Genomic DNA, 15,755 nt, shown 5'->3' with positions numbered 1-15,755 from the left:
CCTCTCTGCTACGCTTGCAATATTCCAGTAAATTGTCTAGATATCCCGGTAGAAGGATTCCAGATTGCCTGATTAATACATTCAGATTCTGGGAATCTTTCATCCGGAGTTAGGGGAAAAACCTTGGAATTTTGAGGGAAATAGAGTTTCTGGAATTTTGCAAACCTACTTCCTGCTCACTAAGCCCAACTCAACCAGAACTGCATCTTGAAACATCAGGGAAATAATCAACTCACGAACGGCTGTATGTGAATGACTGAAGGAGTGATGTCTGTCTATGCTTTGTCATGCTGTACTTCAACCATTAAACATACTGAACTGTTAAGACTCTCTCCTCTCTTCTTCTTCTCTGACCCTTACTGGCTACTGAGTTTCTTCTATTGTATGGTTTAGTTAGACAGGAGATGAAGAGGTTTAGTTAGACAGGAGATGAAGAGGTTTAGTTAGACAGTAGATGAAGAGGTTTAGTTAGACAGGAGATGAAGAGGTTTAGTTAGACAGGAGATGAAGAGGTTTAGTTAGACAGGAGATGAAGAGGTTTAGTTAGACAGGAGATGGTGATGAAGTGGTTTAGTTAGACAGGAGATGAAGAGGTTTAGTTAGACAGGAGATGAAGAGGTTTAGTTAGACAGGAGATGAAGAGGTTTAGTTAGACAGGAGATGAAGAGGTTTAGTTAGACAGGAGATGGTGATGAAGAGGTTTAGTTAGACAGTAGATGAAGAGGTTTAGTTAGACAGTAGATGAAGAGGTTTAGTTAGACAGTAGATAAAGAGGTTTAGTTAGACAGGAGATAAAGAGGTTTAGTTAGACAGTAGATAAAGAGGTTTAGTTAGACAGGACATGAAGAGGTTTAGTTAGACAGGAGATGGTGATAAAGAGGTTTAGTTAGACAGTAGATAAAGAGGTTTAGTTAGACAGGAGATGAAGAGGTTTAGTTAGACAGTAGATAAAGAGGTTTAGTTAGACAGTAGATAAAGAGGTTTAGTTAGACAGGAGATGAAGAGGTTTAGTTAGACAGTAGATAAAGAGGTTTAGTTAGACAGTAGATAAAGAGGTTTAGTTAGACAGGAGATGAAGAGGTTTAGTTAGACAGGAGATGACGAGGTTTAGTTAGACAGGAGATGAAGAGGTTTAGTTAGACAGTAGATGAAGAGGTTTAGTTAGACAGTAGATGAAGAGGTTTAGTTAGACAGAGGTTTCTTAAACTCTGCTAATCTTTCTATAAAATAGCAGACGGACAGACAAGAGACGGAGAGCAGAGTTAGGAGATGAATACAAACTGTTTTTCCATCATCTCTGCTGTGACGACACCTATGTATTGTTTTACAGTATAAACACAGGAGCAGCGTTTTCTCAATCGAGAAACATTTAGGACCCCATATTGACTCCTCCTCTGCCTGGCTCAATCTAGAGAAAACATTTAGGACCCCATATTGACTCCTCCTCTGCCTGGCTCAATCTAGAGAAAACATTTAGGACCCCATATTGACTCCTCCTCTGCCTGGCTCAATCTAGAGAAAACATTTAGCATCCCCATATTGACTCCTCCTCTGCTTAGCTCAATCTAGAGAAAACATTTAGCATCCCCATATTGACTCCTCCTCTGCTTGGCTCAATCTAGAGAAAACATTTAGGACCCCATATTGACTCCTCCTCTGCCTGGCTCAATCTAGAGAAAACATTTAGGACCCCATATTGACTCCTCCTCTGCCTGGCTCAATCTAGAGAAAACATTTAGCATCCCCATATTGACTCCTCCTCTGCCTGGCTCAATCTAGAAAACATTTAGCATCCCCATATTGACTCCTCCTCTCTGCTGGCTCAATCTAGAGAAAACATTTAGGACCCCATATTGACTCCTCCTCTGCCTGGCTCAATCTAGAGAAAACATTTAGCATCCCCATATTGACTCCTCCTCTGCCTGGCTCAATCTAGAGAAAACATTTAGCATCCCCATATTGACTCCTCCTCTGCCTGGCTCAATCTAGAGAAAACATTTAGCATCTCCATATTGACTCCTCCTCTGCCTGGCTCAATCTAGAGAAAACATTTAGCATCTCCATATTGACTCCTCCTCTGCATAGCTCAATCTAGAGAAAACATTTAGCATCCCCATATTGACTCCTCCTGTGCTTGGCTCAATCTAGAGAAAACATTTAGCATCCCCATATTGACTCCTCCTCTGCCTGGCTCAATCTAGAGAAAACATTTAGCATCTCCATATTGACTCCTCCTCTGCCTGGCTCAATCTAGAAAAACATTTAGGACCCCATATTGACTCCTCCTCTGCCTGGCTCAATCTAGAGAAAACATTTAGCATCCCCATATTGACTCCTCCTGCTGCTCAATCTAGAGAAAACAATCTAGAGAAAACATTTAGCATCCCCATATTGACTCCTCCTCTGCCTGGCTCAATCTAGAGAAAACATTTAGACATCCTCCATATTGACATCCTCCATATGCTCCTCCTCTGCCTGGCTCAATCTAGAGAAAACATTTAGCATCTCCATATTGACTCCTCCTCTGCCTGGCTCAATCTAGAGAAAACATTTAGCATCTCCATATTGACTCCTCCTCTGCTTGGCTCAATCTAGAGAAAACATTTAGGACCCCATATTGACTCCTCCTCTGCCTGGCTCAATCTAGAGAAAACATTTAGCATCCCCATATTGACTCCTCCTCTGCCTGGCTCAATCTAGAGAAAACATTTAGCATCCCCATATTGACTCCTCCTCTGCTTAGCTCAATCTAGAGAAAACATTTAGCATCCCCATATTGACTCCTCCTCTGCTTGGCTCAATCTAGAGAAAACATTTAGGACCCCATATTGACTCCTCCTCTGCCTGGCTCAATCTAGAGAAAACATTTAGGACCCCATATTGACTCCTCCTCTGCTTGGCTCAATCTAGAGAAAACATTTAGGACCCCATATTGACTCCTCCTCTGCCTGGCTCAATCTAGAGAAAACATTTAGGACCCCATATTGACTCCTCCTCTGCTTGGCTCAATCTAGAGAAAACATTTAGGACCCCATATTGACTCCTCCTCTGCCTGGCTCAATCTAGAGAAAACATTTAGGACCCCATATTGACTCCTCCTCTGCCTGGCTCAATCTAGAGAAAACATTTAGCATCCCCATATTGACTCCTCCTCTGCCTGGCTCAATCTAGAGAAAACATTTAGCATCTCCATATTGACTCCTCCTCTGCTTGGCTCAATCTAGAGAAAACATTTAGGACCCCATATTGACTCCTCCTCTGCCTGGCTCAATCTAGAGAAAACATTTAGGACCCCATATTACTCCTCCTCTACCTGGCTCAATCTAGAGAAAACATTTAGGAAATTGACTCCTCCTCTGCCTTCAATCTAGAGAAAACATTTAGCATCCCCATATTGACTCCTCCTCTGCCTGGCTCAATCTAGAGAAAACATTTAGGACCCCATATTGACTCCTCCTCTGCCTGGCTCAATCTAGAGAAAACATTTAGCATCCCCATATTGACTCCTCCTCTGCCTGGCTCAATCTAGAGAAAACATTTAGCATCTCCATATTGACTCCTCCTCTGCCTGGCTCAATCTAGAGAAAACATTTAGCATCCCCATATTGACTCCTCCTCTGCCTGGCTCAATCTAGAGAAAACATTTAGGCTCTCAATCTAGAGAAAACATTTAGGACCCCATATTGACTCCTCCTCTGCCTGGCTCAATCTAGAGAAAACATTTAGCATCTCCATATTGACTCCTCCTCTGCCTGGCTCAATCTAGAGAAAACATTTAGGACCCCATATTGACTCCTCCTCTGCCTGGCTCAATCTAGAGAAAACATTTAGGACCCCATATTGACTCCTCCTCTGCCTGGCTCAATCTAGAGAAAACATTTAGGACCCCATATTGACTCCTCCTCTGCTTGGCTCAATCTAGAGAAAACATTTAGGACCCCATATTGACTCCTCCTCTGCCTGGCTCAATCTAGAGAAAACATTTAGGACCCCATATTGACTCCTCCTCTGCTTGGCTCAATCTAGAGAAAACATTTAGGACCCCATATTGACTCCTCCTCTGCCTGGCTCAATCTAGAGAAAACATTTAGGACCCCATATTGACTCCTCCTCTGCCTGGCTCAATCTAGAGAAAACATTTAGGACCCCATATTGACTCCTCCTCTGCCTGGCTCAATCTAGAGAAAGTATAACAATGTTTGAATGTTTGCATTTAGGGCTGGATTCCTGGACACAGATTAAGCCCAGTCCTTGACTAAAAAATCTAGTTCAATGAAGATTCAGCAGTGAGCATTGAGTACTTACCAGGGTCAAAGGTAAGCTCTGTCCAGACTCCACAGTCCGTCAGCCCAAGTCCTATTGTAGTGGTGTTGATGTGATGTCCTATTGTAGTGGTGTTGTTGTGATGTCCTATTGTAGTGGCGTTGATGTCCTATTGTAGTGGTGTTGATGTCCTATTGTAGTGGTGTTGATGTGATGTCCTATTGTAGTGGTGTTGATGTCCTATTGTAGTGGTGTTGATGTCCTATTGTAGTGGTGTTGATGTGATGTCCTACTGTAGTGGTGTTGATGTGATGTTCTATTGTAGTGGTGTTGATGTGATGTTCTATTGTAGTGGTGTTGATGTGATGTCCTATTGTAGTGGTGTTGATGTCCTATTGTAGTGGTGTTGATGTGATGTCCTATTGTAGTGGTGTTGATGTCCTATTGTAGTGGTGTTGATGTGATGTTCTATTGTAGTGGTGTTGATGTCCTATTGTAGTGGTGTTGATGTGATGTCCTATTGTAGTGGTGTTGATGTTCTAGAGTTTAGTGTTCTATTGGTGGCTCAATCTAGAGAAAACATTTAGCATCCCCATATTGTGTTGATGTTCTATTGTAGTGGTGTTGATGTGATGTCCTATTGTAGTGGTGTTGATGTGATGTCCTATTGTAGTGGTGTTGATGTGATGTCCTATTGTAGTGGTGTTGATGTGATGTCCTATTGTAGTGGTGTTGATGTGATGTTCTATTGTAGTGGTGTTGATGTGATGTTCTATTGTAGTGGTGTTGATGTTCTATTGTAGTGGTGTTGATGTGATGTTCTATTGTAGTGGTGTTGATGTCCTGTTGTAGTGGTGTTGATGTGATGTTCTATTGTAGTGGTGTTGATGTTCTATTGTAGTGGCGTTGATGTGATGTCCTATTGTAGTGGTGTTGATGTGATGTTCTATTGTAGTGGTGTTGATGTGATGTCCTATTGTAGTGGTGTTGATGTGATGTTCTATTGTAGTGGTGTTGATGTGATGTTCTATTGTAGTGGTGTTGATGTGATGTCCTATTGTAGTGGTGTTGATGTCCTATTGTAGTGGTGTTGATGTGATGTTCTATTGTAGTGGTGTTGATGTGATGTTCTATTGTAGTGGTGTTGATGTGATGTCCTATTGTAGTGGTGTTGATGTCCTATTGTAGTGGTGTTGATGTGATGTCCTATTGTAGTGGTGTTGATGTCCTATTGTAGTGGTGTTGATGTCCTATTGTAGTGGGGTTGATGTGATGTCCTATTGTAGTGGTGTTGATGTGATGTTCTATTGTAGTGGTGTTGATGTGATGTCCTATTGTAGTGGTGTTGATGTCCTATTGTAGTGGTGTTGATGTCCTATTGTAGTGGTGTTGATGTGATGTCCTATTGTAGTGGTGTTGATGTCCTATTGTAGTGGTGTTGATGTCCTATTGTAGTGGTGTTGATGTGATGTCCTATTGTAGTGGTGTTGATGTCCTATTGTAGTGGTGTTGATGTCCTATTGTAGTGGGGTTGATGTGATGTCCTATTGTAGTGGTGTTGATGTGATGTTCTATTGTAGTGGGGTTGATGTGATGTCTTATTGTAGTGGTGTTGATGTCCTATTGTAGTGGTGTTGATGTCCTATTGTAGTGGGGTTGATGTGATGTCCTATTGTAGTGGTGTTGATGTGATGTTCTATTGTAGTGGTGTTGATGTGATGTTCTATTGTAGTGGTGTTGATGTGATGTTCTATTGTAGTGGTGTTGATGTTCTATTGTAGTGGTGTTGATGTGATGTCCTATTGTAGTGGTGTTGATGTCCTATTGTAGTGGTGTTGATGTTCCTATTGTAGTGGTGTTGATGTTCTATTGTAGTGGTGTTGATGTTCTATTGTAGTGGTGTTGATGTCCTATTGTAGTGGTGTTGATGTGATGTCCTATTGTAGTGGTGTTGATGTGATGTTCTATTGTAGTGGTGTTGATGTTCTATTGTAGTGGTGTTGATGTGATGTCCTATTGTAGTGGTGTTGATGTTCTATTGTAGTGGTGTTGATGTGATGTTCTATTGTAGTGGTGTTGATGTCCTATTGTAGTGGTGTTGATGTGATGTCCTATTGTAGTGGTGTTGATGTGATGTCCTATTGTAGTAGTGTTGATGTGATGTCCTATTGTAGTGGTGTTGATGTCCTATTGTAGTGGTGTTGATGTGATGTTCTATTGTAGTGGTGTTGATGTGATGTCCTATTGTAGTGGTGTTGATGTCCTATTGTAGTGGGGTTGATGTGATGTCCTATTGTAGTGGTGTTGATGTGATGTTCTATTGTAGTGGTGTTGATGTGATGTCCTATTGTAGTGGTGTTGATTGATGTCCTATTGTAGTGGTGTTGATGTCCTATTGTAGTGGTGTTGATGTCCTATTGTAGTGGTGTTGATGTGTCCTATTGTAGTGGTGTTGATGTGATGTCCTATTGTAGTGGTGTTGATGTGATGTTCTAGTTTCTATAGTGGTGTTGATGTGATGTCCTATTGTAGTGGTGTTGATGTGATGTTCTATTGTAGTGGTGTTGATGTGATGTTCTATTGTAGTGGTGTTGATGTGATGTCCTATTGTAGTGGTGTTGATGTCCTATTGTAGATGTGATGTCCTATTGTAGTGGTGTAGTGGTGTTGATGTTCTATTGTAGTGGTGTTGATGTGATGTTCTATTGTAGTGGTGTTGATGTGATGTTCTATTGTAGTGGTGTTGATGTGATGTCCTATTGTAGTGGTGTTGATGTGATGTCCTATTGTAGTGGTGTTGATGTGATGTCCTATTGTAGTGGGGTTGATGTCCTATTGTAGTGGGGTTGATGTGATGTCCTATTGTAGTGGTGTTGATGTGATGTTCTATTGTAGTGGTGTTGATGTGATGTCCTATTGTAGTGGTGTTGATGTCCTATTGTAGTGTGTTGATGTTCTATTGTAGTGGTGTTGATGTGATGTCCTATTGTAGTGGTGTTGATGTCCTATTGAGTGGTGTTGATGTCTATTGTAGTGGTGTTGATGTGATGTCCTATTGTAGTGGTGTTGATGTCCTATTGTAGTGGTGTTGATGTCCTATTGTAGTGGGGTTGATGTGATGTCCTATTGTAGTGGTGTTGATGTGATGTTCTATTGTAGTGGGGTTGATGTGATGTCTTATTGTAGTGGTGTTGATGTCCTATTGTAGTGGTGTTGATGTCCTATTGTAGTGGTGTTGATGTGATGTCCTATTGTAGTGGTGTTGATGTGATGTTCTATTGTAGTGGTGTTGATGTGATGTCCTATTGTAGTGGTGTTGATGTGATGTCCTATTGTAGTGGTGTTGATGTGATGTCCTATTGTAGTGGTGTTGATGTCCTATTGATGGTGTTGATGTGATGTTCTATTGTAGTGGTGTTGATGTGATGTTCTATTGTAGTGGTGTTGATGTGATGTCTATTGTAGTGGTGTTGATGTTCTATTGTAGTGGTGTTGATGTGATGTCCTATTGTAGTGGTGTTGATGTTCTATTGTGATGTGTCTATTGTAGTGGTGTTGATGTTGTCCTATTGTTGTAGTGGTGTTGATGTGTGGTGTTGATGTCCTATTGTAGTGGTGTTGATGTGATGTCCTATTGTAGTGGTGTTGATGTGATGTCCTATTGTAGTGGTGTTGATGTTCTATTGTAGTGGTGTTGATGTTCTATTGTAGTGGTGTTGATGTGATGTCCTATTGTAGTGGTGTTGATGTTCTATTGTAGTGGTGTTGATGTGATGTTCTATTGTAGTGGTGTTGATGTGATGTTCTATTGTAGTGGTGTTGATGTGATGTCCTATTGTAGTGGTGTTGATGTGATGTCTATTGTAGTGATGTCCTATGTTGATGTTGATGTCCTATTGTAGTGGTGTTGATGTGATGTCCTATTGTAGTGGTGTTGATGTGATGTCCTATTGTAGTGGTGTTGATGTGATGTCCTATTGTAGTGGTGTTGATGTGATGTCCTATTGTAGTGGTGTTGATGTGATGTCCTATTGTAGTGGTGTTGATGTGATGTCCTATTGTAGTGGTGTTGATGATGTTCTATTGTAGTGATGTGATGTCCTATTGTAGTGGTGTTGATGTGATGTCCTATTGTAGTGGTGTTGATGTGATGTTCTATTGTAGTGGTGTTGATGTGATGTCCTATTGTGTAGTGGTGTTGATGTGATGTTCTATTGTAGTGGTGTTGATGTGATGTCCTATTGTAGTGGTGTTGATGTCCTATTGTAGTGGTGTTGATGTGATGTCCTATTGTAGTGGTGTTGATGTGATGTTCTATTGTATGTGTTCTATTGATGGTGTTGATGATGTCCTATTGTAGTGGTGTTGATGTGATGTCCTATTGTAGTGGTGTTGATGTGATGTTCTATTGTAGTGGTGTTGATGTGATGTTCTATTGTAGTGGTGTTGATGTCCTATTGTAGTGGTGTTGATGTGATGTTATTGTAGTGGTGTTGATGTGATGTCCTATTGTAGTGGTGTTGATGTGATGTCCTGTTGTAGTGGTGTTGATGTGATGTCTATTGTAGTGGTGTTGATGTGATGTCCTATTGTAGTGGTGTGTGATGTCCTATTGTAGTGGTGTTGATGTGATGTCCTATTGTAGTGGTGTTGATGTATTGATGTTCTTCTATTGTAGTGGTGTTGATGTGATGTCCTATTGTAGTGGTGTTGATTGATGTTCTATTGTGGTGGTGTGATGTTCTATTGTAGTGGTGTTGATGTGATGTCCTATTGTAGTGGTGTTGATGTGATGTCCTATTGTAGTGGTGTTGATGTGATGTCCTATTGTAGTGGTGTTGATGTGTTGATGTGTCTATTGTAGTGGTGTTGATGTCCTATTGTAGTGGTGTTGATGTGATGTCCTATTGTAGTGGTGTTGATGTTCTATTGTAGTGGTGTTGATGATGTTGGTGTATTGTAGTGGTGTTGATGTGATGTCTATTGTAGTGGTGTTGATGTGATGTCCTATTGTAGTGGTGTTGATGTGATGTTCTATTGTAGTGGTGTTGATGTGATGTCCTATTGTAGTGGTGTTGATGTGATGTCCTATTGTAGTGGTGTTGATGTGGTGATGTTCTATTGTAGTGGTGTTGATGTGATGTTCTATTGTAGTGGTGTTGATGTGATGTCCTATTGTAGTGGTGTTGATGTGATGTTGTTGTAGTGGTGTTGATGTTCCTATTGTAGTGGTGTTGATGTGATGTCCTATTGTAGTTGTTGATGTGATGTCCTATTGTAGTGGTGTTGATGTGATGTCCTATTGTAGTGGTGTTGATGTATTGATGGTGTTGATTGATGTCCTATTGTAGTGGTGTGTGATGTCCTATTGTAGTGGTGTTGATGTTCTATTGTGGTGTTGATGTGATGTCCTATTGTAGTGGTGTTGATGTGATGTCCTATTGTAGTGGTGTTGATGTGATGTCCTATTGTAGTGGTGTTGATGTGATGTCCTATTGTAGTGGTGTTGATGTGATGTCCTATTGTAGTGGTGTTGATGTGATGTCCTATTGTAGTGGTGTTGATGTGATGTTCTATTGTAGTGGTGTTGATGTGATGTCCTATTGTAGTGGTGTTGATGTGATGTCCTATTGTAGTGGTGTTGATGTGATGTTCTATTGTAGTGGTGTTGATGTGATGTCCTATTGTAGTGGTGTTGATGTGATGTCCTATTGTAGTGGTGTTGATGTGATGTCCTATTGTAGTGGTGTTGATGTGATGTCCTATTGTAGTGGTGTTGATGTGATGTTCTATTGTAGTGGTGTTGATGTGATGTTCTATTGTAGTGGATGTTGATGTGATGTCCTATTGTAGTGGTGTTGATGTGATGTTCTATTGTAGTGGTGTTGATGTGATGTCCTATTGTAGTGGTGTTGATGTGATGTCCTATTGTAGTGGTGTTGATGTGATGTCCTATTGTAGTGGTGTTGATGTGATGTCTATTGTAGTGGTGTTGATGTGATGTTGATGTTCTATTGTAGTGGTGTTGATGTGATGTCCTATTGTAGTGGTGTTGATGTGTAGTGGTGTTGATGTTCCTATTGTAGTGGTGTTGATGTGATGTCTATTGTGGTGTTGATGTCCTATTGTAGTGGTGTTGATGTGATGTCTATTGTAGTGGTGTTGATGTGATGTCCTATTGTAGTGGTGTTGATGTGATGTCCTATTGTAGTGGTGTTGATGTGATGTCTATTGTAGTGGTGTTGATGTGATGTCCTATTGTAGTGGTGTTGATGTGATGTCCTATTGTAGTGGTGTTGATGTGATGTCCTATTGTAGTGGTGTTGATGTGATGTCCTATTGTAGTGGTGTTGATGTGATGTCCTATTGTAGTGGTGTTGATGTGATGTCCTATTGTATGGTGTTGATTGATGTGTTCCTAGTGGTGTTGATGTGATGTTCTATTGTAGTGGTGTTGATGTGATGTTCTATTGTAGTGGTGTTGATGTGATGTGTTGATGTTCTATTGTAGTGGTGTTGATGTGATGTCCTATTGTAGTGGTGTTGATGTTGATGTGATGTCCTATTGTAGGTGTTGATGTGTTCTATTGTAGTGGTGTTGATTGATGTTCTATTGTAGTGGTGTTGATGTTCTATTGTAGTGGTGTTGATGTGATGTCCTATTGTAGTGGTGTTGATGTGATGTCCTATTGTAGTGGTGTTGATGTGATGTCTATTGTAGTGGTGTTGATGTGATGTCCTATTGTAGTGGTGTTGATGTGATGTCCTATTGTAGTGGTGTTGATGTGATGTCCTATTGTAGTGGTGTTGATGTGATGTCTATTGTAGTGGTGTTGATGTGATGTTCTATTGTAGTGGTGTTGATGTGATGTCCTATTGTAGTGGTGTTGATGTCCTATTGTAGTGGTGTTGATGTGATGTCCTATTGTAGTGGTGTTGATGTGATGTTCTATTGTAGTGGTGTTGATGTGATGTCCTATTGTAGTGGTGTTGATGTGTCCTATTGTAGTGGTGTTGATGTGATGTCCTATTGTAGTGGTGTTGATGTGATGTCCTATTGTAGTGGTGTTGATGTGATGTTCTATTGTAGTGGTGTTGATGTGATGTCCTATTGTAGTGGTGTTGATGTGATGTCCTATTGTAGTGGTGTTGATGTGATGTCCTATTGTAGTGGTGTTGATGTGATGTCCTATTGTAGTGGTGTTGATGTGATGTCCTATTGTAGTGGTGTTGATGTGATGTCCTATTGTAGTGGTGTTGATGTGATGTTCCTATTGTAGTGGTGTTGATGTGATGTTCTATTGTAGTGGTGTTGATGTGATGTCCTATTGTAGTGGTGTTGATGTGATGTCCTATTGTAGTGGTTGATTGATGTTCTATTGTAGTGGTGTTGATGTTCTATTGTAGTGGTGTTGATGTGATGTCCTATTGTAGTGGTGTTGATGTCCTTGTATTGTAGTGGATGTTGATGGTGATGTTCTATTGTAGTGGTGTTGATGTTCTATGTAGTGGTGTTGATGTGATGTGGTGTTGATGTGATGTCCTATTGTAGTGGTGTTGATGTGATGTTCTATTGTAGTGGTGTTGATGTGATGTCCTATTGTAGTGGTGTTGATGTGATGTCCTATTGTAGTGGTGTTGATGTGATGTTCTATTGTAGTGGTGTTGATGTGATGTTCTATTGTAGTGGTGTTGATGTGATGTCCTATTGTAGTGGTGTTGATGTGATGTTCTATTGTAGTGGTGTTGATGTTCTATTGTAGTGGTGTTGATGTGATGTTCTATTGTAGTGGTGTTGATGTCCTATTGATGGTGTTGATGTGATGTCTATTGTAGTGGTGTTGATGTGATGTCCTATTGTAGTGGTGTTGATGTTCTATGGTGTTGATGTGATGTCCTATTGTAGTGGTGTTGATGTGATGTTCTATTGTAGTGGTGTTGATGTGATGTTCTATTGTAGTGGTGTTGATGTGATGTCCTATTGTAGTGGTGTTGATGTGATGTCCTATTGTAGTGGTGTTGATGTGATGTTCTATTGTAGTGGTGTTGATGTGATGTCCTATTGTAGTGGTGTTGATGTGATGTTCTATTGTAGTGGTGTTGATGTGATGTTCTATTGTAGTGGTGTTGATGTGATGTCCTATTGTAGTGGTGTTGATGTGATGTCTATTGTAGTGGTGTTGATGTGATGTTCTATTGTAGTGGTGTTGATGTGATGTCCTATTGTAGTGGTGTTGATGTGATGTCCTATTGTAGTGGTGTTGATGTGATGTCCTATTGTAGTGGTGTTGATGTGATGTTCTATTGTAGTGGTGTTGATGTGATGTCCTATTGTAGTGGTGTTGATGTTCTATTGTAGTGGTGTTGATGTGATGTCCTATTGTAGTGGTGTTGATGTGATGTCCTATTGTAGTGGTGTTGATGTGATGTTCTATTGTAGTGGTGTTGATGTGATGTTCTATTGTAGTGGTGTTGATGTGATGTCCTATTGTAGTGGTGTTGATGTCCTATTGTAGTGGGGTTGATGTTCTATTGTAGTGGTGTTGATGTGATGTTCTATTGTAGTGGTGTTGATGTTCTATTGTAGTGGTGTTGATGTGATGTCCTATTGTAGTGGTGTTGATGTCCTATTGTAGTGGTGTTGATGTGATGTCCTATTGTAGTGGTGTTGATGTGATGTTCTATTGTAGTGGTGTTGATGTGATGTCTATTGTAGTGGTGTTGATGTGATGTCCTATTGTAGTGGTGTTGATGTGATGTCCTATTGTAGTGGTGTTGATGTGATGTCCTATTGTAGTGGTGTTGATGTGATGTTCTATTGTAGTGGTGTTGATGTGATGTCCTATTGTAGTGGTGTTGATGTCCTATTGTAGTGGTGTTGATGTGATGTCCTATTGTAGTGGTGTTGATGTGATGTTCTATTGTAGTGGTGTTGATGTGATGTGATTGTAGTGGTGTTGATGTCCTATTGTAGTGGTGTTGATGTGATGTCCTATTGTAGTGGTGTTGATGTGATGTCCTATTGTAGTGGTGTTGATGTGATGTCCTATTGTAGTGGTGTTGATGTGATGTCCTATTGTAGTGGTGTTGATGTCCTATTGTAGTGGTGTTGATGTGATGTCCTATTGTAGTGGTGTTGATGTGATGTTCTATTGTAGTGGTGTTGATGTGATGTCTTATTGTAGTGGTGTTGATGTGATGTCCTGTTGTAGTGGTGTTGATGTTCTATTGTGGTGTTGATGTGATGTTCTATTGTAGTGGTGTTGATGTGATGTCCTATTGTAGTGGTGTTGATGTTCTATTGTAGTGGTGTTGATGTTCTATTGTAGTGGTGTTGATGTGATGTCCTATTGTAGTGGTGTTGATGTCCTATTGTAGTGGTGTTGATGTTCTATTGCAGTGGTGTTGATGTGATGTCCTATTGTAGTGGTGTTGATGTTCTATTGTAGTGGTGTTGATGTGATGTCCTATTGTAGTGGTGTTGATGTGATGTTCTATTGTAGTGGTGTTGATGTGATGTTCTATTGTAGTGGTGTTGATGTGATGTCCTATTGTAGTGGTGTTGATGTGATGTCCTATTGTAGTGGTGTTGATGTGATGTCCTATTGTAGTGGTGTTGATGTGATGTCCTATTGTAGTGGTGTTGATGTGATGTTTGTAGTGGTGTTGATGTGATGTTCTATTGTAGTGGTGTTGATGTGATGTCCTATTGTAGTGGTGTTGATGTGATGTCCTATTGTAGTGGTGTTGATGTGATGTCCTATTGTAGTGGTGTTGATGTGATGTTGTAGTGGTGTTGATGTGATGTCCTATTGTAGTGGTGTTGATGTGATGTCCTATTGTAGTGGTGTTGATGTGATGTTCTATTGTAGTGGTGTTGATGTGATGTTCTATTGTAGTGGTGTTGATGTTCTATTGTAGTGGTGTTGATGTGATGTCCTATTGTAGTGGTGTTGATGTGATGTCCTATTGATGTGTTGATGTGATGTTCCTATTGTAGTGGTGTTGATGTGATGTTCTATTGTAGTGGTGTTGATGTGATGTCTATTGTAGTGGTGTTGATGTGATGTCCTATTGTAGTGGTGTTGATGTGATGTTCTATTGTAGTGGTGTTGATGTGATGTCTATTGTAGTGGTGTTGATGTCCTATTGTAGTGGTGTTGATGTGGTGGTGTTGATGTGATGTCCTATTGTAGTGGTGTTGATGTGATGTCCTATTGTAGTGGTGTTGATGTGATGTCTATTGTAGTGGTGTTGATGTGATGTCCTATTGTAGTGGTGTTGATGTGATGTTCCTATTGTAGTGGTGTTGATGTGATGTCCTATTGTAGTGGTGTTGATGTGATGTCCTATTGTAGTGGTGTTGATGTGATGTCCTATTGTAGTGGTGTTGATGTGATGTTCTATTGTAGTGGTGTTGATGTGATGTCCTATTGGGTGTTGATGTCCTATTGTAGTGGTGTTGATGTGATGTCCTATTGTAGTGGTGTTGATGTGATGTTCTATTGTAGTGGTGTTGATGTGATGTCCTATTGTAGTGGTGTTGATGTCCTATTGTAGTGGTGTTGATGTGATGTCCTATTGTAGTGGTGTTGATGTCCTATTGTAGTGGTGTTGATGTCCTATTGTAGTGGGGTTGATGTGATGTCCTATTGTAGTGGTGTTGATGTGATGTTCTATTGTAGTGGTGTTGATGTGATGTCCTATTGTAGTGGTGTTGATGTTCTATTGTAGTGGTGTTGATGTGATGTTCTATTGTAGTGGTGTTGATGTGATGTCCTATTGTAGTGGTGTTGATGTGATGTCCTATTGTAGTGGTGTTGATGTGATGTCCTATTGTAGTGGTGTTGATGTGATGTCCTATTGTAGTGGTGTTGATGTCCTATTGTAGTGGTGTTGATGTGATGTCCTATTGTAGTGGTGTTGATGTCCTATTGTAGTGGTGTTGATGTGATGTCCTATTGTAGTGGTGTTGATGTGATGTCCTATTGTAGTGGTGTTGATGTGTTCCTATTGTAGTGGTGTTGATGTTCTATTGTAGTGGTGTTGATGTCCTATTGTAGTGGTGTTGATGTCCTATTGTAGTGGTGTTGATGTGATGTCCTATTGTAGTGGTGTTGATGTCCTATTGTAGTGGTGTTGATGTGATGTCCTATTGTAGTGGTGTTGATGTTGTCCTATTGTAGTGGTGTTGATGTGATGTTCTATTGTAGTGGTGTTGATGTGATGTCCTATTGTAGTGGTGTTGATGTTCTATTGTAGTGTGTTGATGTTCTATTGTAGTGGTGTTGATGTGATGTCCTATTGTAGTGGTGTTGATGTCCTGTTGTAGTGGTGTTGATGTTCTATTGTAGTGGTGTTGATGTGATGTCCTATTGTAGTGGTGTTGATGTTCTATTGTAGTGGTGTTGATGTGATGTCCTATTGTAGTGGTGTTGATGTGATGTTCTATTGTAGTGGTGTTGATGTGATGTTCTATTGTAGTGGTGTTG

The sequence above is a fragment of the Oncorhynchus gorbuscha genome, unplaced genomic scaffold (genome assembly GCF_021184085.1).
Source record: "Oncorhynchus gorbuscha isolate QuinsamMale2020 ecotype Even-year unplaced genomic scaffold, OgorEven_v1.0 Un_scaffold_1160, whole genome shotgun sequence".
In the NCBI taxonomy this organism is placed as follows: domain Eukaryota; kingdom Metazoa; phylum Chordata; class Actinopteri; order Salmoniformes; family Salmonidae; genus Oncorhynchus; species Oncorhynchus gorbuscha.
This window is presented reverse-complemented; position numbering follows the sequence as displayed.